General features: G+C 36.7%; 1 protein-coding gene across 9 annotated transcripts in view; it reads left to right on the top strand.

Moving 5' to 3' along the window:
- Positions 1-21,130, top strand: part of LOC114906326 (NACHT, LRR and PYD domains-containing protein 12) — a 51,593-nt gene that overhangs the window by 6,116 nt on the left and 24,347 nt on the right. Inside the window, exon 1 of one of the 9 annotated variants that reach the window (XM_029241071.1) lies at positions 1,304-1,345. The exons of the other annotated variants lie outside the window; for them this stretch is intronic. The gene's annotated coding sequence lies outside the window, so the exon portion shown is untranslated. Of the gene's footprint in view, positions 1-1,303; positions 1,346-21,130 lie in introns of those variants that run through there. 9 annotated transcript variants of the gene reach the window in all.

Raw genomic sequence — 21,130 nt, forward strand, 5'->3', positions numbered from 1 at the left:
TTTTAATCACAGTTTCAATTTCAGTGCTTGTGATTGGTCTGTTCATATTTTCTATTTCTTCCTGATTCAGTCTTGGTAGGTTGTGCATTTCCAAGAATTTGTCCATTTCTTCCAGATTGTCCATTTTATTGACATAGAGTTGCTTGTAGTAATCTCTCATGATCCTTTGTATTTCTGCAGTGTCAGTTGTTACTTCTCCTTTTTCATTTCTAATTCTATTGATTTGAGTCTTCTCCCTTTTTTTCTTGATGAGTCTGGCTGATGGTTTATCTATTTTGTTTATCTTCTCAAAGAACCAGCTTTTAGTTTTATTGATCTTTGCTATTGTTTCCTTCATTTCTTTTTCATTTATTTCTGATCTGATTTTTATGATTTCTTTCCTTCTGCTAACTTTGGGGGTTTTTTGTTCTTCTTTCTCTAATTGCTTGAGGTGCAAGGTATTTTGTTTCTTTTTTTAAAAATAAATTTATTTATTTATTTTTGGCTGTGTTGGGTTTTATTTGCTGCACACAGGCTTTCTCTAGTTGCGGCGAGCGGGGGCTACTCTGTTGCAGTGCGCGGGCTTCTCATTGCGGTGGCTTCTCGTTGCAGAGCACGGGGTCTAGGCATGTGGGCTTCAGTAGTTGTGGCACGCAGGCTCAGTAGTTGTGGCGAACAGGCTTAGTTGCTCCATGGCATGTGGGATCTTCCCGGACCAGGGCTTGAACCCATGTCCCCTGCATTGGCAGGCAGATTCTTAACCACTGCACCAGCAGGGATGTCCTAGATATATCTGTATTTCTATGTTTCTTCCTCCCACCTCAGTTTTATTAAGATATAATTGATATATAACATTGTACAGTTTAAGATGTACATAACAACATAATGATTTGATATGTTTATATATTGCAAACATAATGGTTTGATATGTTTATATATTGCAAAATGATTATCATAGTATTTCTTAAGTAATGCACAACTATATGCTCATTAGAACAAAATAATCAACACAAGTATATAAATTGTGAAAGTCCAATTTGTATTTTTCTTTCTATGCATTAGAATACATATGTACCCATATATAATACAATAGATGTATACATTATTCTATATATAGAATTATATATATAATATAGCAACTAGCTTTTTCCACTTAACAGTGTGCCTTTGACTTTTTCCATGTCTTTATTTTTTAATTACTCAATAATATATAAGTATATTTTCATGGTAAAAGATTGAAACAGTACACAGGTGTAGAGATAGTAAATCTTGAAACTTGCCTTTTCTGCTCCCTCTATAGTTGTTACTTCCACCCCCACCCCCCAAAAAAAGCAAAACAAAGAATAAACTAATTGTCAACAGTTTGGTGAGTATCCTTACAATCGCCTTTCCATGCATTTATATGAATAAATAAGTCCTTATACCATATATAATTTATTCATATCATTATGCAGCTTTAAATTCCTTATTTATTGACTTAATTACACAATTGACACACGAATACATTTTTCTTTCAGAGGATTAGAATGTTACAGGGAAGGCTTAAACCTTCTTTAGTCGTCATTGATTTCCTCCCTGATTCTCTCCCTCCCTACTCACTGTTGGACTTAGCTTCTTCCAGATCTTTTCTCTCTCTCTCTTTCCCTCTCTCTCTCTCTCTCTCACACACACACACACTATATGTATATATATAGTATTATTTAGTGTTATTTAAAATGTAAATTATTTATACTCCAGTAAAGATGTTAAATAGATATAGATATAGATATAGATATTTTATCATGCTTATATGTATTGTTCTGCTACTTGCTACTTTTCACCCAACATAATGTCTGAGAACTTTTCATGTTAGTACATGTAAATCTAACTTGTTCTTTTTCACTGTTTCGGAGTATTCTACAGAACAGATATGCTATAATTCATTTAGCCATTTCCCCATTGTCATGATTATTTCCAAGTTTTTTACTAATATAAAATGTGCTGCAATGTATATCCTTCCACATGCCTCCCTCTTTCCTTTCTCTACTCACTTCTAAATGCTACCTTTAATCAATACTAGATTCTTTTGCATATTTAGGTTTGTTTCAGAATTCTTTATTTGGTTCTACTGATCCATTTATTTATACTTGCATTCATACCACACTTTAAATTTCTGTGGTTTTATAACGTTTGATATCTGACATGGAAAGTCATCTTTTTTCTTCAATTTTGTGTTATTCTTGCATATTTACTTTATAATATGGATTTTAGAATCAAATTATCATACCCAAATAGAATCTTATTGGCATTTTTGTTGGCCCCGCATTGAGTTTCCGGATTTAACTGGGGAGAATTGGCACCTTTACATTAATGACTCTTCCTTTATATGAATATATGTGGTATGACTCTCCATTTATTCAGATTTTTAAGTCCTTTAATAACGTGTCATTTTCTCCATACATGTGTTGAACATATCTTGTTTGGGCTATTTCTAGATACTTTATAGCTTTTGTTGCTACTATTAATAGGATTTTTTCTTTCATTTTGTAATCAAGGGTATATAAGATAACTTGTTTTTTGTTTGAAATTGTGCCCGACAACTTTACTGAATTCTCCTTCTTTCTAATAGTTTGTTCATTGAGTCTGTTGGATTTTCTAGGTTGGCAAACAGATTATGTGCAAATATTGATAGTTTTCTCTCTGGCTTCAATCTGTATACCACGTGTATTTTTCTTATCTGAATGCATTGTCTAGGACTTCCAGTATAAGGCTGAATAGTAACAATGATATCGGACATCCTTAACTTATCCCTCCCTTTAATGGGAATGCTTCGAAAATTTCATCAAGTATGCTTCTTAGTGTGGGTTCTGGCAGTTGCCCTTTATTAAGTTAAGTAAGTTTTCTTTAATTCCTACTCTTTTGAGGCTTTTTAAAAGCAAGAATGGCTATGACATTTTATCAATTGCTTTTTCACCTATAAGTTGGACATATAGGTTTTTCCCCTTTAACTTGTTAATGCATTGAATTGCATTGATAGCTTTTTTTTTTTTTTTTTTTTTTCGGTATGCGGGCCACTCATTGTTGTGGCCTCTCCTGTTGCGGAGCACAAGCTCCGGACGTGCAGGCTCAGTGGCCATGGCTCATGGGCCTAGCCGCTCTGCGGCATGTGGGATCTTCCTGGACTGGGGCACGAACCTGTGTCCCCTGCATCGGCAGGCGGACTCTCAACCACTGCGCCACCAGGGAAGCCCATGCATTGATAGCTTTTTAAAAACTTTCTATTATGATAATTTCCAAACATAAATGACAGTAGAGAGTACAGTAAACCCCCATAACTGAGCTTTAATAGCCATCAACATTTTGCCATACTTGTTTCAGCTATTCCCCTCCCCTCTTTTGTGCTGGGATGTTTTAGGCTAATCATGAGCATCATATGATATCACTCCTAAATATTTCAGTATGCCTCACCAAAAATTGTAGCAAAAATGACATCTTCTCATATAATCATAATGCCATTATAACACTAATACCCGGCATATCTTCCGATTTTTTCAATTGTCTAAAAAATCGTTTTATTTTTTAGACTTAAAAAAAATAAATTTATTTATTTTACTGCTGGCTGTGTTGGGTGTTCATTGCCGCATGGGCTTTCTCTAGTTGGGAAGAGCCGAGGCTACTCTTTGTTGCACTGCGGGGGCTTCTCTTGTTGCAATGGCTTTTCTTGTTGTGGAGCATGGGCTCTCGGCACGCGGGCTTCAGTAATTGTGGCACGTGGGCTCAGTAGTTGTGGCGCACGGGCTTAGTTGCTCCGCAGCACGTGGGATCTTCCGGGACCAGGGCTTGAACCCGTGTCCCCTGCACTGGCAGGCAGATTCCTAACCACTGCACCACCAGGGAAGTCCTAAAAAATATTTTTACCATTGAGGTTTCTTTCAATCAGGACCCAACCAACAACTCATTGTATTAGGTTATATCTCTTAGATTTCTTTTAAGTTTTTAAAAAGCTAATACAGAACAACACCTCCTCCCTTTTATTTTCATGGCATTGGTTTGTTGAAGAAACCTGCTATTTGTTCTATAGACTCTCCCACTTTCTGGATTTGGCTGATTACTTCCTTGAGGTGCTGTTTTATCTGTTTCTGTATTGCTTGTATTTCCTGTAGACTGGAAGGTGGATCTAAGTGCTTGATTAGATTCAGGTTCTTATTATTTGTTAAGACTGTTTAGTGGTTGATACTACGTACTTTCTTTTACATAATGTTTGCTTGTCTCACTATTAATAATACTAAAACTGGATTGAAGTGGTGTTAGTCTGATCCTGTCATTGTAAAGTTCTCCATCATCCTTTCACCTAGTGGCTTTACCATCCATTTGATAACTATTATGTGAGTCAATTAGTTCATTAAGGATTTCAAAATAATAAGTTTCTAATTCTATTATTCTTTCTGAATTTATTAGCTAGCATACCTCTGTAAGAAGAACTATCTCTCCTCTACTAGGGCTACTTGGTAAGTCTAAAATACAGTTCCTATACGAAAGACAGGATAAACGCTTAACTCTTTCCCTGTAATTGCCAATTTTCCAAGTAAGGAGTTGGTGTCCTGTTCCACGCTGACAGATCTGTAAGTGTTAAACTTCCCTGCATTCCTAATATTAACCTATCAGGTCAGGGAATGATGTGGTTTTTTTTTCTTTTTTAATGTACTCTGGGATTTGAGGGACTAATCTTTTATTTAGCAGTTTTGTATCTGTGTTCATAAGTGAGATTGCCTATAGTACTGATCCTCAGCCTGGGGCTAACCATCCCTCTAGGGGACATTTGGAAATGCCTGGAGGTGCTTTTGGTTGTCACAGTTTATTGGTGTGTGTGTGGTGGGAAGTCCTGCTGGCATTTAGTAGATAGGGATCAGGGATACTAAAAGAAGAATTGTTCCGCCAAAAATGCCGTCAGCATCCCCTTGAAAAATAATGGCCTGTAGTTTTCCTGTGCTTGATTATGGTATTAAGGTTATGCATTTTTATATCTACGTTCATAAGTGAGATGGGCCTATAATTTCTTTCCCTTTACTTGTCAGTTTTGGTATCAAGATTATACTAGCCTATAGTTGCATGGTGTCATTTCCCTTCTTTTACTTTGCTTTGGAAATTTTTGTGTAAAGTTTGATTAATCTGTTCCTAGATGGTGTGGTCAAACTCTCCCACAAAACTTTCTGGGGCTGGTGACTTTTGAGGTAGAGTATTATCATTTCACATTCTTCTATGATTAATTGGTCTATTTAAGTTTTCTATTTCTTAGGCCAATTTTGGTTGTTTATTTTCTTGGGAATTATCCATTTCACTTAGGTTTTTAAAATTATTGCTATAAAAATTATACATAGTACTTTTTGGATAATTTTTTAATCTCTTGTTTCTGTAGTTTGGTTCCCTTTCATTTTTTATGTTAATTTATGATGGCTTTATTTTTGAAATCATACTTGCTAAAAATTTGTTCATTCTATTGTTCTTTTCAGATAACTATCATTTCCTTTTATTGATTTACTCTGTTGTTTAATTGTTTGCTTTCTATTTTGATAATTATTGATTTTTTAAATTGAGGTATAATTGACATACAATGTTATATTAGTTTCAGGTGTACAAATATTTGATATTTGTATATATTGTTAAATGATCACCACAATAAGTCTAGTTAACATCCATCACCATACAGAGTTACAGAATTTTTTTTCTTGTGATGAGAACTTTAAATATTTAGTCTCTTAGTAACTTTTAAATATGTGATACAGTATTGCTAACTATAGTCACAATGCGGTACATTACATTCTCGTGATTCCCATGACTTAGCTATTTTATAACTAGAAGTTTGTACTTTTTGACTCCCCTCACCCACTTTGCCCACTCCCCACCCCCTCCCTCCCTGCCTCTGGCAACCACCAATCTGTTCTCTGTGTCTTTGAGGTTTTTTTTTTTTAACATTCTGTATGTAAACAAGATCACGTAGTATTTGTCTTTCTCTGTCTGACTTATTTCAGTTAATATAATGCCCTCAAGGTCCATGCATGTTGTCATAAATGGCAAGATTTCATGGTTTTTTATGGCTGAACATAGGGGGTATGTTTTGTTTTATGTGAAACTGCCATATCTTTGTACCATTTTACTCTCCTACCAACATCCTTAGTAGCATTTGGTAGTGTCAGTTTTTTTAATATTAACCATTCTGGTGAGTGTGAACTGATACCTCATTGCAGTTTTTATTTACATTTCCCTAGTGACTAATGATGTTGCGCCATCTTTTCATGTGCTATTGGCCATTTGTATATTTTCCTTTGTGAAAGGTCTGTTCAAATATTTTGCCCATTTTCTTTTTTTATTGTAGTAAAATATATATAACATAAAATTTATCACTTAAGTCACTTTTTTTAAATTTTATTTTATTTATATTTTTATACAACAGGTTCTTATTAGTCATCAATTGTATACACATCGGTGTATACATGTCAATCCCAATCACCCAATTCATCACACCACCACCACCACCACCCCGCCACTTTCCCACCTTGGTGTCCATACGTTTGTTCTCCACATCTGTGCCTCAATTTCTGCCCTGCAAACTGGTTCATCTGTACCATTTTTCTAGGTTCCACATATATGTGTTAATATATGATATTTGTTTTTCTCTTCCTGACTTACTTCACTCTGTATGACAGTCTCTAGATCCATCCACGTGTCAACAAATGACTCAATTTCATTCCTTTTTATGGCTGAGTAATATTCCATTGTATATATGTACCACATCTTCTTTATCCATTTGTCTGTCGATGCGCATTTAGGTTGCTTCCATGACATGGCTATTGTAAATAGAGCTGCAATGAACATTGGGGTGCATGTGTCTTTTTGAATTATGGTTTTCTCTGGGTATATGCCCAGTAGTGGGATTGCTGGGTCATATGGTAATTCTATTTTTAGTTTTTTAAGGAACCTCCATACTGTTCTCCGTAGTGGCTGTATCACTTTACATTCCCACCAACAGTGCGAGAGGGTTCCCTTTTCTCCACACCCTCTCCAGCATTTGTTGTTTTTAGATTTTCTGATGATGCCCATTCTCACTGGTGTGAGGTGATACCTCATTGTAGTTTTCATTTGCATTTCTCTAATAATTAGTGATGTTGAGCAGCTTTTCATGTGCTTCTTGGCCATCTGTACATCTTCTTTGGAGAAATGTCTATTTAGGTCTTCTGCCCATTTTTGGATTGGGTTGTTTGTTTCTTTAATATTGAGCTGCATGAGCTCTTTATATATATTTTTTATTTATTTATTTTACATTTTTATTGGAGTATAATTGCTTTACAATGGTGTGTTAGTTTCTGCTTTATAACAAAGTGAATCAGTTATACATACATATATGTTCCCATATCTCTTCCCTCTTGCATCTCCCTCCCTCCTACCCTCCCTATCCCACCCCTCCAGGTGGTCACAAAGCATCCAGCTGATCTCCCTATGCTATGCGGCTGCTTCCCACTAGCTACCTACCTTACATTTGGTAGTGTATATATGTCCATGCCTCTTTCTCGCTTTGTCACAGCTTGCCCTTCCCCCTCCCCATATCCTCAAGTCCATTCTCTTGTAGGTCTGTGTCTTTATTCCTGTCTTAGCACTAGGTTCTTCATGACACTTTTTTCTTAAATTCCATATATATGTGTTAGCATACGGTATTTGTCTTTCTCTTTCTGACTTACTTCACTCTGTATGACAGACTCTAGGCCTATCCACCTCATTACAAATAGCTCAATTTTGTTTCTTTTTATGGCTGAGTAATATTCCATTGTATATATGTGCCACATCTTCTTTATCCATTCATCCGATGATGGACACTTAAGTTGTTTCCATCTCCGGGCTATTGTAAATAGAGCTGCAATGAACATTTTGGTACATGACACTTATTTTTTTTTTTTTTTGCGGTACGCAGGCCTCTCACTGCTGTGGCCTCTCCCGTGGCGGAGCACAGGCTCCAGAGGTGTGGGCCCAGTGGCCATGGCTCACGTGCCTAGCCACTCCACGGCATGTGGGATCTTCCTGGACCGGGGCATGAACCCGTGTCCCCTGCATCGGCAGGCAGACTCTCAACCACTGCGCCACCAGGGAAGCCCTGTGCATTAATTTTGTATCCTGCTACTTAACCAAATTCATTGATTAGCTCTAGTAGTTTTCTGGTAGCATCTTTAGGATTCTCTATGTATAGTATCATGTCATCTGCAAACAGTGACAGCTTTACTTCTTCTTTTCCAATCTGGATTCCTTTTATTTCCTTTTCTTCTCTGATTGCTGTGGCTAAAACTTCCAAAACTATGTTGAATAAGAGTGGTGAGAGTGGGTAACCTTGTCTTGTTCCTGATCTTAGTGGAAATGCTTTCAGTTTTTCACCATTGAGGACGATGTTGGCTGTGGGTTTGTCATATATGGCCTTTATTATGTTGAGGAAAGTTCCCTCTATGCCTACTTTCTGCAGGTTTTTTATCATAAATGGGTGTTGAATTTTGTCGAAAGCTTTCTCTGCATCTATTGAGATGACCATATGGTACTTCTCCTTCAATTTGTCAATATGGTGTATCACGTTGATTGATTTGCGTGTATTGAAGAATCCTTGCATTCCTGGAATAAACCCCGCTTGATCATGGTGTATGATCCGTTTAATGTGCTGTTGGATTCTGTTTGCTAGTATTTTGTTGAGAACTTTTGCATCTATGTTCATCAGTGATATTGACCTGTAGTTTTCTTTCTTTGTGACATCCTTGTCTGGTTTTGGTATCAGGGTGATGGTGGCCTCGTAGAAGGAGTTTGGGAGTGTTCCTCCCTCTGCTATATTTTGGAAGAGTTTGAGAAGGATGGGTGTTAGCTCTTCTCTAAATGTTTGATAGAATTCGCCTGTGAAGCCATCTGGTCCTGGGCTTTTGTTTGTTGGAAGAGTTTTAATCACAGTTTCAATTTCAGTGCTTGTGATTGGTCTGTTCATATTTTCTATTTCTTCCTGATTCAGTCTTGGCAGGTTGAGCATTTATAAGAATTTGTCCATTTCTTCCAGGTTGTCCATTTTATTGGCATAGAGTTGCTTGTAGTAATCTCTCATGATCTTTTGTATTTCTGCAGCGTCAGTTGTTACTTTTCCTTTTTCATTTCTAATTCTATTGATTTGAGTCTTCTCCCTTCTTTTCTTGATGAGTCTGGCTAATGGTTTATCTATTTTCTTTTCTCAAAGAACCAGCTTTTAGTTTTATTGATCTTTGCTATAGTTTCCTTCATTTCTTTTTCATTTATTTCTGATCTGATCTTTATGATTTCTTTCCTTCTGCTAACTTTGGGGTTTTTTTGTTCTTCTTTCTCTAATTGCTTTAGGTGCAAGGTTAGGTTGTTTATTCGAGATGTTTCCTGTTTCTTAAGTTAGGATTGTATTGCTATAAACTTCCCTCTTAGAACTGCTTTTGCTGCATCCTGTAGATTTTGGGTCATTGTGTCTCCATTGTCATTTGTTTCTAGGTATTTTTTGATTTCCTCTTTGATTTCTTCAGTGATCACTTTGTTATTAAGTAGTGTATTGTTTAGCCTCCATGTGTTTGTAGTTTTTACAGATCTTTTCCTGTAATTGATATCTAGTCTCATAGTGTTGTGGTCGGAAAAGATATTTGATACAATTTCAATTTTCTTAAATTTACCAAGGCTTGATTTGTGACCCAAGATATGATCTATCCTGGAGAATGTTCCATGAGCACTTGAGAAAAATGTGTATTCTGTTGTTTTTGGATGGAATGTCCTATAAATATCAATTAAGTCCATCTTATTTAATGTATCGTTTAAAGCTTGTGTTTCCTTATTTATTTTCATTTTGGATGATCTGTCCATTGGTGAAAGTGGGGTGTTAAAGTCCCCTACTATGAATGTGTTACTGTCGATTTCCCCTTTTATGGCTGTTAGTATTTGCCTTATGTATTGAGGTCCTCCTATGTTGGGTGCATAAATATTTACAATTGTTATATCTTCTTGGATCGATCCCTTGATCATTATGTAGTGCCCTTCTTTGTCTCTTCTTTATTTTAAAGTCTGTTTTGTCTGATATGAGAATTGCTACTCCAGCTTTCTTTTGGTTTCCATGTGCATGGAATATCTTTTTCCATTCCATCCCCTTACTTTCAGTCTGTATGTGTCTCTAGGTCTGAAGTGGGTCTCTTGTAGACAGCATATATATGGGTCTTGTTTTTGTATCCATTCAGCCAGTCTGTGTCTTTTGGTGGGAGCATTTAGTCCATTTACATTTAAGGTAATTATCGATATGTATGTTCCTATTTCCATTTTCTTAATTGTTTTGGGTTTGTTATTGTAGGTCTTTTCCTTCTCTTGTGTTTCTTTCCTAGAGAAGTTCCTTTAGCAGTTGTTGTAAAGCTGGTTTGGTGGTGCTGAACTCTCTCAGCTTTTGCTTGTCTGTAAAGGTTTTAATTTCGCCATCAAACCTGAATGAGATCCTTGCTGGTTAGAGTAATCTTGGTTGTAGGGTTTTCTCCTTCATCACTTTACATATGTCCTGCCAGTCCCTTCTGGCTTGCAGAGTTTCTGCTGAAAGATCAGCAGTTAACCTTATGGGGATTCCCTTGTGTGTTATTTGTTGTTTTTCCCTTGCTGCTTTTAATATGTTTTCTTTGTATTTAATTTTTGACAGTTTGATTAATATGTGTCTTGGCATATTTCTCCTTGGATTTATCCTGTATGGGACTCTCTGTGCTTCCTGGACTTGATTAACTATTTCCTTTCCCATATTAGGGAAGTTTTCAACTATAGTCTCTTCAAATATTTTCTCAGTCCCTTTCTTTTTCTCTTCTTTTTCTGGAACCCCTATAATTCGAATGTTGGTGCGTTTAATATCATCCCAGAGGTCTCTGAGACTGTCCTCAGTTCTTTTCATTCTTTTTTCTTTATTCTGCTCTGCAATAGTTATTTCCACTATTTTATCTTCCAGGTCACTTATCCGTTCTTCTGCCTCAGTTATTTTGCTATTGATTCCATCCAGGGTATTTTTAATTTCATTTATTGTGTTGTTCATCATTGTTTGTTTCATCTTTAGTTCTTCTAGGTCCTTGTTAAATGTTTCTTGCATTTTGTCTATTCTACTTCCAAGATTTTGGATCATCTTTACTATCATTATTCTGAATTCTTTTTCAGGTAGACTGCCTATTTCCTCTTCATTTGTTAGGTCTGGTGCGTTTTTGTCTTGCTCCTTCATCTGCTGTGGGGGTTTTTTTGTCTTCTTATTTTTCTTATCTTACTGTGTTTGGGGTCTCCTTTTTGCAGGCTGCAGCTTCGTAGTTCCCGTTGTTTTTGATGTCTGTCCCCGGTGGCTAAGGTTGATTCAGTGGGTTGTGTAGGCTTCCTGGTGGAGGGGACTAGTGCCTGTGTTGTGTTGGATGAGGCTGGATCTTGTCTCTCTAAGGGCAAGATGGGAATAAAGACACAGAGATACTAGAGAATGGACTTGAGGATATGGGGGGGGGGAAGGGTGAGTTGTGACAAAGCGAGAGAGAGGCATGGACATATGGACATATATACACTACCAAACGTAAAACAGGTAGCTAGTGGGAAGCAGCCCCATAGCACAGCGAGATCAGCTCAGTGCTTTGTGACCACCCAGGGGGGTGAGATAGGGAGGGTGGGAGGGAGGGAGACGCAAGAGATATGGGGACATATGTATGTGTATAACTGATTCACTTTGTTATAAAGCAGAAACTAACACACCATTGTAAAGCAATAAGATGTTAAAAAAATAAAATAAATAAATAATCCATTCACATTTTCTTAATTGTTTTGGGTTTGTTTTTGTAGATCCTTTTCTTCTCTTGTGTGTCTCACTTAGAGAAGTTCCTTTAGCATTTGTTGTAGAGCTGGTTTGGTGGTGCTGAATTCTGTTAGCTTTTGCTGGTCTGTAAAGCTTTTGATTTCTCCATCGAATCTGAATGAGATCCTTGCTGGATAGAGTAATCTTGGTTGTGGGTTCTTCCCTTCAGCACTTTAGGTATATCATGCTACTCCCTTCTGGCTTGTAGAGTTTCTGCTGAGAAATCAGCTGTTAACCTTATGGGAGTTCCCTTGTATGTTATTTGTCATTATTCCCTTGCTGCTTACAATAATTTTTCTTTGTCTTTAATTTTTGCCAATTTGATTACTTTGTGTCTCGGCATGTTTCTCCTTGGATTTATCCTGTATGGGACTCGCTGGGCTTCTTGGACTTAGGTTGCTATTTCCTTTCCCATGTTAGGGAAGTTTTCTACTCTAACCTCTTCAAATATTTTCTCGGGTTCTTTCTCTCTCTTCTCCTTCTGGGACCCCTATAATGCGAATGTTGTTGCGTTTAATGTTGTCCCAGAGGTCTCTTAGGCTGTAGTCATTTCTTTTCATTCTTTTTTCTTTATTCTGTTCTGCAGCAGTGAATTCCACCATTCTGTCTTCCAGGTCACTTATCCGTTCTTCTGCCTCAGTTATTCTGCTATTGTTTCCTTCTAGTGTAGTTTTCATTTCAGTTATTGTATTGTTCATCTGTTTGTTTGTTCTTTAATTCTTCTAAGTCTTTGTTAAACATTTCTTGCATTTTCTCGATCTTTGCCTCCATTCTTTTTCCAAGGTCCTGGATCATCTTCACTATCGTTATTCTGAATTCTTTTTCTGGAGCTTGCCTATCTCCACTTCATTTAGTTGTTTTCCTGGGGTTTTATCTTGTTCCTTCATCTGGTACATAGCCCTCTGCCTTTTCATCTTGTCTATCTTTCTGTGAATGTGGTTTCTGTTCCACAGGCTGCAGGATTGTAGTTCTTCTTGCTTCTCCTGTCTGCCCTCTGGTGGATGTGGCTATTTAAGAGGCTTGTGCAAGTTTCCTGATGGGAGGGACAGGCTGTGGGTAGAGCTCACTTTAGTCACTTTTATGTGTACAATTCAGTGGCATTAAGTACTTTACATTGTTATCCAAGCATCACCACTAGCCACCTCCAACATTTTTTCATCTTCCCAAAGTGAAACTCTGTACCCATTAAACAATAACTCCCCATTACCCTCTGCCCCCAGACCCTGGTAACCACTGTTATAGTTTCTGACTCTATGAATTTGGCTATTCTATGTACTTCATATAATTAGAATCATATAATATTTTTTATTTTGTGCCTGGCTTATTTCACTTCGCGTAATGTTTTCAAATTTAATCCATGTAGCATGTTTCAGAATTTTCTTCCCTTTAAAGGCTGAATAATGTGTTGTATGTCTAGACCACATTTTGTTTATCCATTCATCCGCTGATGGACATTTGGGTTGTTTCCACTTTCTCATTTTCTTCTATAATTGCATTTTTCATTGATTTTTTCCTACTTTTACAGTTGATTTTTTTCTATTTTTTAATTGAGTTATAATTAACATATAACACTGTTTTGGTTTTAGGTGTACAACATAATGACTTGATACATGTATATATTGCAAAATGATTACCACAGGTTTAGTTTATAGCTTTTATTAAATTGATCTGATTGATTTTATTCACATACCATAATACCCATCCTTTTAAAGTATACAATTTAGTTATTTTCAGTATATTCACAATGCTGTGTAACCATCACCACTATTTAATTCCAGAATGTTTCTAACACCTCAAACAGAATCCCATAACCATTAGCAGTCACCACCACTTCCCCTTTTCCCCGAACCCCTGGCAACCACTAATCTACTTTCTTTCTCTATGGATTTGTCTATTACGTACATTTCATATAAATGGAATTTCGTGTCTGGCTTCCTTCATGTAGCGTAATGTTTTCAAGGCTCATCCATGTTATAGCACGCTTCAGTACCTTGTTCCTTTTTATGGCTGGATAGTACTCCACTGTAAGTATACCACATTTTGTTTATTCAGTTCATCAGTTGGTGGACATTGGGGTTGTTCCCACCTTTTTTGCTATTTAGTATAGTGATGCTGTGACTATTTTTGTACAAATTTTTGTTTAAATACCTGTTTTCAATTGTTTTGGGTATATACCTAGGAGTAAAATTGCTGGGTCACATGGTAATCCTGTGTTTAACTTATGGAGGAGCTGCTGAACTTTTCCACAGTGACTGCACCATTTTATATTCCCACTGGCAATGTATGAGTGTTCTAATTTTTCCACATCTTGCCATTTTTCATATTTTAAATTACAGCCATTCCAGTGGATGTGAAATAGATTCTTATTCAGTTATAAAAGGGAATGAAGAACTGATACATGCTACAACATGGATGAATCTTGAAAACATTATGGTAAGAAAAGAAGCCAGACACAAAAGGACACGTATTGTATGATTCCATTTATATGAAATGTCCAGAATAGGCAAATCCTTAGAGACATAAAGTAGAATTGTGGTTGCCAGGGGCTGGGGTGGGGGGAGAATGTGGAGTGTCTGCTTAATGAGTACAGCATTTTGTTTTGGGGTGATGAAAATGTTCTGGAATTGGATAGTGGTGATGGTTGCAAAACTTTGTGAATATACTACAAAGCAATGAGTTGTACACTTTAAAAGGGTGAATTTTATGATATGTGAATCATATCTCAATAAAAAAATCCAGAGTCTCATTTTAGGCCTGGAGGTGAGATTTGTAGCATTTCTTTCTCCTGTTTTTGGCAGCATGCGTACCATGTCGAGCCACCATGAAAAGTTGTACAGTTTGTTGACTGAAAAGGCACACAGCCAAGGGTGTGAAGGGGGAGTGAAATTAGCCCATACCCTGCTCTCTAATCTGTGTTCCCTAGCTTGGTGCTCCCCTAGCCCAGAGGAAGAAGCACCATTTTACCATTTTGTAATTCAGCTGCTTGGAGGAGACTCAATTACTTACTTTGATTTCTCTTCTTGAAGAGGGCACCTTTTGGTACTTTGCTTAATGATTCCATATATTCTAGTGGAACTCCTAGTACAATGGATACTACTTTCCCATCGTGGAATTTGGGCCATCTCACAGCCTTTTACTCTAACTGGGTCTAATAACCAGTTATAAAATACCCCCATAGTTCCCTAAAGTTCTGTTGACTGTAACTAACTCTCTGGTATAATTTCTTTTTCTTTTCAATTTCTAGTTTTTTTGAGATATAATTGACATACAGCACTGTGTAAGTTTAAGATGTACAGCATAGTGATATGACTTACATACATCATGAAATCATTATGTCGTCTCATATAGGTACAACATTAAAGAAATAGAAAAAATATTTTTTCCTGGTGATGAGAACTCTTAGGATTTACTCTCTTAACAGCTTTTATACAGCAGTGTTAATTATCTTCATCATGCTGTATATTAAATCCATAGTACTTAATTTATCTTATAACTGGAAGTTTGTACCTTTTGACTACCTTCACCTAATTCCCCCTCCCCACCTCTGGTGGTCACAAATCTGATTTCTTTTTCTAGGAGTTTGTTTCTTTGTTTGTTTTGGAAGTATAATTAACCTACAACACTATGTTAGTTTCTGGTACACAACATAGTGATTCAATATTTCTATACATTTCAAAATGTCATCGTAAGTCTAGTTGTCATCTGTTACCATACAAAGATATTACATAATTATTGAGTATATTCCCCACACTGTGACTCATTTACTTTGTAACTGAAAGTTTGTACCTCTTGATCTCCCTCACTTATTTCTCTCCTCCCCCAGTCTCCTCCAATCTTGCTACCACCTGTTTGTTCTCTATATCTATGACTCTGTTTCTGTTTAATTATGCTTGTTAATTCATTTTGTTTTTTAGATTACACATATAAGTGAGATTATGTGGTATTTGTCTTTATCTGTCTGACTTATTTTGCTTAGTATAATACACTCTAGGTCCATACATGTTGTTGCAAATGGCAAGATTTCATGGCTGAGTAATGTTCCATTTTATATATATATATATATATATATATATATATATATATCAATGGAAACTTAGGTTCCTTCCATATCTTGGCTATTAGAAATAATGCTGCAATGCAATATCAAAAAAACAACCCAATCAAAAAATGGGTGGACGATCTACATAGACATTTCTCCAAAGAAGATATACAGATGGCTAAAAAGCACATGGAAAGATACTCAACATCACTAATTATTAGAGAAATGCAAATCAAAACTACAATGAGATATCACCTCACACTGGTCAGAATGGCCATCATCAAAAAATCTACAAACAATAAATGCTGGAGAGGGTGTGGAGAAAAGGGAACCATCCTACACTGTTGGTGGGAATGTAAACTGGTACAGCCACTATGGAGAACAGTATGGAGGTTCCTTAAAAAACTAAAAACAGAGCTACCATATGATCCAGCAATCCCACTCCTGGGCATATATCTGGAGAAAACCATGAATTGAAAAGATACATGCACCCCAGTGTTCATTACAGCACTGTTTACAATAGCCAGGACATGTAAGCAACCTAAATGTCCATCAACAGAGGAGTGGATAAAGAAGATGTGGTGCATATATGCAATGGAATATTACTCAGACATAAAAAAGAACAAAATAATGCCATTTGCAGCAACATGGATGGACCTAGGGATTGTCATACTGAGTGAAGTAAGTCAGAGAAAGACAAATAACATATGATATCACTTATATGTGGAATCTAAAAAAAGGGTACAAATGAACTTATCTACAAAACAGAAATAGAGTTACAGATGTAGAAAACAAACTTATGATTACCAGGGGGTAAGGTGTGGGGGAGGGATAAATTGGAAGATTGGGATTGACATATACACACTACTATATATAAAATAGATAACTAATACGGACCTACTGTAGAGCACAGGGAACTCTACTCAATACTCTGTAATGGCCTATATGGAAAAAGAGTCTAAAAACGAGTGGATACGTAGAGGAGTGGGATAAGGAAGGTGGGAGGGAGATGTAAGAGGGAGGAGATATGGGGATATATGTATATGTATAGCTGATTCACTTAGTTATAAAGCAGAAGCTAACACACCATTGTAAAGCAATTATACTCTAGTAAAGATGTTAAAAAAAATTAAAAAAATTAAAAACTGGAAAAAATAAAAAAAAGAAGAGTGGATATATGTATATGTATAACTGATTCACTTTGCTGTACACCTGAAACTAACACATTGTTAATCAATTGTACTGTAATAAAAATTAAAAAAAACTAGTGCTGTGATGAACATAGGGTTGTTTATGTATTTTCTAATTAATGTTTTCATTTTCTTCAGATAAATACCCATAAGTGGAATTGCTGGATTTTATGGTAGTTCTATTTTTAATTTTTTGAGGGATCGCCATACTGTTTTCCGTCGTGGCTGCACCAATTTACATTCTCATCAACAGTGCACAAGGGTTCCCTTTTCTCCATATCCTTACCAACACTTGTTACTGTCTTTTTTTTGCGGTATTTGGGCCTCCCACTGCTGTGGCCTCTCCGGTTGCGGAGCACAGGCTCCGGACGCGCAGGTTCAGCGACAATGGCTCACGGGCCCAGCCGCTCCGCGGCATGTGGGATCTTCCCGGACCGGGGCATGAACCCATGTCCCCTGCATCGGCAGGTGGACTCTCAACCACTGCGCCACCAGGGAAGCCCTTGTTACTGTCTTTTTGATAATAGCCATTGTGACAGGTGTGAGGTGATATCTCATTGTGGTTTTCATTTGCATTTTCTTGATGGTTAATGATGTTGAGCATCTTTTCATATTCTTGTTGGCCATCTATATGTCTTCTTTGGAAAAAAGGGGCTATTCAGTTCCTCTGCCCATTTTTTAATTGGGTTGTTTGTTTTTTTGATGTTGAGTTTTATGAGTTCTTTGTATATTTTGGATATTAACCCCCTATAGGATATATCATTTGCAAATATTGTCTCCCATTCAGCAGGTGGCCTTTTCATTTTGTTGATAGTTTCCTTCACTGTGTAAAAGCATTTTAGTTTGATGTAGTCCCATTTGATTCTTGCTCTTGTTTCTTTTGCCTGAGGAGACATATCCAAAAAAATATTGCTAAGACTGATATCAAAGAATGTACTGCCTATGTTTTCTTCTAGAAGTTTTATGGTTTCAGGTCTTACATTTAAGTCTTCAATCTATTTTGAGTTTATTTTTGTATGTGGTGTGAGAAAGTAGTCCAGTTTGATTCTTTTGAATGTAGTTGTCCAGTTTTCCCAACACCATTTATTGAAGAGGCTATGTTTTCCCCATTGTTTATTTTTTCCTCCTTTGTTGTAGATTAATTGCCCATATAAAGGTGGGTTCATTTCTGGGCTGTCTATTGTATTCCATTGATCTGTGTCTGTTTTTGTGCCAGTACCATACTGTTTTGATTACTGTAGCTTTGTAGTATAGTTTGAGATCAGGTAGCATGATACTTTATTTTGTTTTCCTTTCTCAAGATTATTTTAGCTAATTGGGATCTTTTGTATTGCCACACAAATTTTAGAATATTTGTTCTGTGAAAAATGCCATTGGTATTTCGATAGGGATTGCAGTGAATCTGTAGATTGCCTTGGGTAATATGGTCATTTTAACAATATTAATTTTTCCAATCCATGAGTGCAGTATATCTTTCCATCTCTTTGTGTCATCTTCAGTTTCATCAGTGTCTTATAGTTTTCTGAGTACACGTCTTTTATCTCCTTAGGTAGACTTATTCCCAGGTATTTTATTCTTTTTGATGCAACTGTGAATGGGATTGTTTTCTTAACTCCTCTTTCTGATAGCTTGTTGTTAGTGTTTCTGGTATAATTTCTATGTCAGAGTTCTTTAGTTGCAGGCAATAGAAATTGATTCTGAATAACTTAACTTGAGCAAAAATAGAGATTTTTGGAAGGATACTGGAGTTACATGAAACTACATGAAGTGCTCAAAAACAAGGTTTCAGGGAGGTCAGGAACTAAGGAAGCTTGGGGCATTTGGGTATCAGAACCTCAGTCTCTATAGTCCCCACTCAGGTTTTAAAATTCAGGCACAGAGAATCTGATTATTCCATTGAGAGATATGGGATATCTTATCAAAACCAAGATCAGTGAAAGAATGGTGGACAAACCAAACAGTAGTTACCAACAGAGGTAAGAAAAAGAGAGGTGTCAGCATCTAAGTGGAGATGTTGTGTAAGCCTTTAGATGAATAAATCTGGATCTGAGAGAAGAGGGCTAGACTGGGATAAACAATTAGGAGTTGTAAGGAATGATTGAAATCATAGGCATTGTAGAGATTGCCTAGGAAGAGAGTCAGTGACCATGTACCCCTCCAGCTCCATTACCTGAGGGCAGGAGTGCTTACCGGAGTAATTTGTAACTAGAGAATTTTTTTTTCTACTTTTTAGAGGACATGCTATTCCTAGTGACTGGGAAAAGAACCCAGGATGTGGGAATATAACACTGTGCTGGGAACACTCTGTCTCATAAGAAGTTGTTATGTGGAGATTTTAATAGAATGTAACTTCTTTCTGTCAGTTATAATAAATGCCAACTTATTTTTCTCTAACATTATTTATATTGCACTTGGTCCTCTGCTAAGAGTTTTATGTGTGTCATCTTATTTAATCCTCACAACAAAATAATGAAGTAGTTATTATTATCACCATATTTTACAGATGGGTTACTGTAGTCTCAGGAGTTTAAGTAACTTTACTCGAAGTCATCTTGCTAGAAAGCAGTGGAAATGGAATTTAAGTAAGGTCTATCTGAATTCAGACATTTTTACTCTCTATCAAATGATACAGCAATGCCAACATTAGCTATAGTTTAGGATTATTGAGCCCTTACTATGTACCATGTAGTGTACTGAATACTTCATATGCATACTTCATTTAATCCTCATAATAACCTTTTAAGAAAGGTTGTGATCAACTGTTGTTATAAACTGTTGTTATCCCTATTTAATAGTTGAGGAATCTGAGGCTTAGAGATGTTAATTCCGTGGTTGTCACATAGTTAGTAAGTGGTAGAGTCAGGGCCTGAACACATCTGTTTGATTCCAAAGCCTGTGTGTTTCACCAATACACTCTATCAAAAATAACTAATTCTTAGAACAGTGGCTCTTTTCCCTGGCTGTGTATTTGAATCACCTTGGGAACTTAAGAAAAAGTCGATGCCAAACCTCATCATCAAAGATTCTGATTTAATTAATCAGGAATGCAGACTAGGCACTGTATTATTTTTAAGATTTTATTCATTTATTCAGTTTATTCAATGAACATTTAATGAATGTCTTCTGTATGTCAAACACTTTCTAGGCATTTACTCTCTAGCAAGATGTATTAGTTAGCTATTGCCACAACAATACTTGACAACAAGCACAAAATCTCAGTGGCATGAAAAGTTAAGAATTTATTCAGCGCTTATTCTCACCGATCTGGAGGCCAGCTGGGACTCAGCTGATTAGGCAGGGTTCTGTTGGGCAACTCTGATTCGGGCTGGGGTGACTCTGTTTTTCTTGCTGCAGGACTATGAGTAAACTGGGGTGGCTCTACTGCATGTATTTCTCATCCTTGGATGAGTGGACTACCTGGGGCTTGTTTCTCTCATGGCTCATCTCATGCCAGTGGCAGAATCACAAGAGGGAGCATGTACAACTGTGCAAGCACATATCAGGGCCCTACTTGAGTCACATCTGTGTACACTCCATTACCCAGAGCAAGTTTCAAAGCTGAGCTCAAAGATAAGAGGTGGAAAAAAAAAAAGATAAGAGGTGGGAAAATAAGTTCCACTTCTTTGGTGTGGACCTGCCAAGTTCATGGCAAGGGCTGAGAATTGGGGCCAATAATTCAATTTAAGGGGAAATACTGAAAGTGAATAATAAACCTAACTCATAAGAAAATAATCAAGTGTGTTAGAAATTGATAAGTAATATTGCAACAAAGAAAACAAATTCTGGAAGGTGGTGTGAAGGTAATTCTAATGTGCAACTGGGACTTAGGACCACTGATCTTACAATGTTCAACCTGGAAAGAAACCTGGGCTAACATTCTCTCCACCATTTTGAAAATAATAAAACAGATTCAGAAAGTAGAAGAATCTTACTCAAGGTCCATAGGTAGATAGTTATAGAAATGGAACTAGGGTTTTGATCTCCTGACTCTCTAAACTGTCTCTCTTATACCACAGTATTCTAATCTGTGGTCTTAGAATTCTCCCTTTACCAGTGGTACCAAATTGACTG

Source organism: Monodon monoceros, unplaced genomic scaffold (genome assembly GCF_005190385.1).
Source record: "Monodon monoceros isolate NGI ecotype Baffin Bay Population unplaced genomic scaffold, NGI_Narwhal_1 Super_Scaffold_22, whole genome shotgun sequence".
In the NCBI taxonomy this organism is placed as follows: Eukaryota; Metazoa; Chordata; class Mammalia; order Artiodactyla; family Monodontidae; genus Monodon; species Monodon monoceros.